This window comes from Tenrec ecaudatus, chromosome 18 (assembly GCF_050624435.1).
Source record: "Tenrec ecaudatus isolate mTenEca1 chromosome 18, mTenEca1.hap1, whole genome shotgun sequence".
Lineage (NCBI taxonomy): Eukaryota > Metazoa > Chordata > Mammalia > Afrosoricida > Tenrecidae > Tenrec > Tenrec ecaudatus.
Window position 1 is genome coordinate 36,943,256 of NC_134547.1, and position 2,547 is coordinate 36,945,802.

At 46.2% G+C, this 2,547-nt stretch overlaps 1 pseudogene; it reads right to left on the reverse strand.

The window, feature by feature from the left end:
• Positions 1-857: 857 nt before the first annotated feature.
• LOC142431692 (ceramide synthase 5 pseudogene) lies at positions 858-2,006 on the reverse strand (annotated as a pseudogene).
• Positions 2,007-2,547: the final 541 nt, after the last annotated feature.

The window sequence follows — 2,547 nt, forward strand, 5'->3', positions numbered from 1 at the left end:
TCTGCAGCTGCTAACTTATAGGTAGAACACAATAGTTAAAAATTCATCCTAGTTTAGGTCATTTGGAATTATTACCATAGGATACTCCAACTTTCCCAGTTAGGACCGGGGAACAGATATCAGAGGAAATGTAAGTCTTTCTGTGAACATGGGGTAGATATATATTCCTGAATTTCAGACCATAGGGAGCTAAAGGATCTTTGTTTTACAAGATTCATATTAGGACCAAAACGTACAAAGGAGATATGGGGATTTAATGACAAGGTTTGGCAGCCACTGCTCTCCCTGGCAGCTCACCCCGGTGGTTTCAAGGTCTCAGCAGCTGTCCCTGTCACTGACAGATGTCAGCAGGGGATCCAGCAGTCCTGGCCATCCATCCATGATTTCTCTGTTTCTATACAACTTCATCAGGTGACATGCTCCAGTTCCAAGGAAGAAACAATGCAGAAACCTGACGCTGAACTTGGCTGCTCCACGCAGATGGTCCATGGGCAATAGGGAGGGGCTAGCCCCAAGCCAGCATTGTTTAGGATGCAGAGGCTGACGTTGGGGCAATGGGGTTCGCTCAAAGCCCAGTGGGACCAGTCCAGAAATCTGCCCCTAGTCAGGCAATGAACTTCACACACACACACACACACACACACACACACACACACACACACTAACATTGCTTGAAAGGACTGGAGGTTATTAAATACACAATGGGATAGTGGTTTTGGTTTTAAGTGAAAGCATTTGCTTGATTCTCCTTGGTGCTTGGAGTTCCCCTGATCAAGGTGAGGGGAGGCCCGAGAACAGTAGGTGGTGGCCATTGGCCCTGCGAGTCCATGTGTGCCCAAATCCCCATAACAACCATCTCACCCTTCAGCCCGATAGCTGCCTCCCATGTGACCATTCACCCGATGGGCACCATTGCAGGAGCTGCTGCCACAGGCCTTTTTGTGCTGGTGGTCTCATCGTCTTCCTCGGAGCTGCTCTCTACATCTTCCTTAGACACCTTTCCTTGGATCAAGGGCTTGAAAGCAATTCTTGCAGTTAGGTAGGACCAGATGGCATGCAGAACCCGTTGGGTCAGGAGAAGGCCATTGAAGAGGCCCCAGGAGCGAGAGGGCCTGATCATTTCCCAACCCTCAGAGAGGGTTGTGTTCAGAATCCAGAATGGAAAGATGCCTAGACGAGCAGCCACAGACACAGCACTGAAGATCACTGTGTCACGGAGTCTCTGATCGGGTGTCACGGAGTCTCTGATCCTTGCTATAACGGCCAGCTTGGCAGCTTCCAGCAAGAAGTCTGAGGCACCATGTGGACACATGAACAGAGTCCCCATGTTGTTGATGTAGGAGAAGGTGATTAACCCAATGGTGGTCAAGTGATGCACAACCATGATCAAGAATGTCGGTAAACTGCAAATGGAGGAAACACAAGAGACCAATAGAAGGCCAATTCCATGACATAATAGTAAAAGAGCCCACTTGTGAGAGGCTGGTATGGAAAGCTATGCCAGCACTGTCAGGTGTCCCAGAACCAAGGAATCGGATTCCTTGGCAGAAGATGCATAAATAAAAAGTGAATCTCCACATGCTTTCACAGAATTTAGTGAGTGTGGGGGGCTTGTCCTGATTTCTTCCATGGTGAAACCAGCATTGAATTTTTGCACATCCCAATGCAGTTGCTTGGACAGACCCTCCAGCCTGTCTTCATTGGGGTACTTGGTAATAGACATGACCACCTTTTCAAGGACAGCATTGGATTGGACCTGATAAGGACAATTGTTCTGCATGCCAACATGGAGAGCACAGGGTTTGGTACTAAACCACTGGAAAAGCAGCTTCAAGGAGAATATGCCGGCCAACCCAGAGGGAAGACCGAGAGGATGTGTCGGCCACTGGTATCCATAGCCATGCCTGTTATCTCAAGGTCGACCCAGCTAATGTACTGGGGAGCCAGAAGCTCTTGCTCTACAGCCAGCCCCACAGCAGGCCCAGAGCTCCCGCTGCTGTCACCATCTTACACTGTCCCAAGGTCACCTCTAGCCAAAGGAACCAGCAGAGAGGCGGCCCCCATGGCAGGGCTGGCCCCATTTTGCTGGTCATGGCTCAGCCTCTGAGTGTTAAATTTTAAAATAAATTTTATGGTGTAGTTCCTTGTCCAATATGGTTTACTCCCTTGTCTATTATTTCCAAAAATTTCCTTCCAATTGTAGGTTCTATTTTTATCTTTCAGAGAAGTTTTTGATGCCCATAGATATTTAATTTTTAAAAGGTCCCAGTCATCTAATATATGTTCTTCTGTTTGCATTCTTTGGTTATATTTGATAGTCTATTTATGCCTTATGTTAGAAATCTTGTTTCCTTGTTTTTATATTTGTTGACCTTTATAGTTTTAAGTTTAAGTCTTTGATCTACCTTGAGGTTGTTTTTTTCTATGTGGTATGAGATTTGAACCTTTTAAAATATTTCTGAAAATGTATAACCATTCATTAAAAAGATTGTTCCCCCCCCCTTTAAAAGAGTTTACCCCTTTTTCAAAAATCAGCTGTCCAAGGTT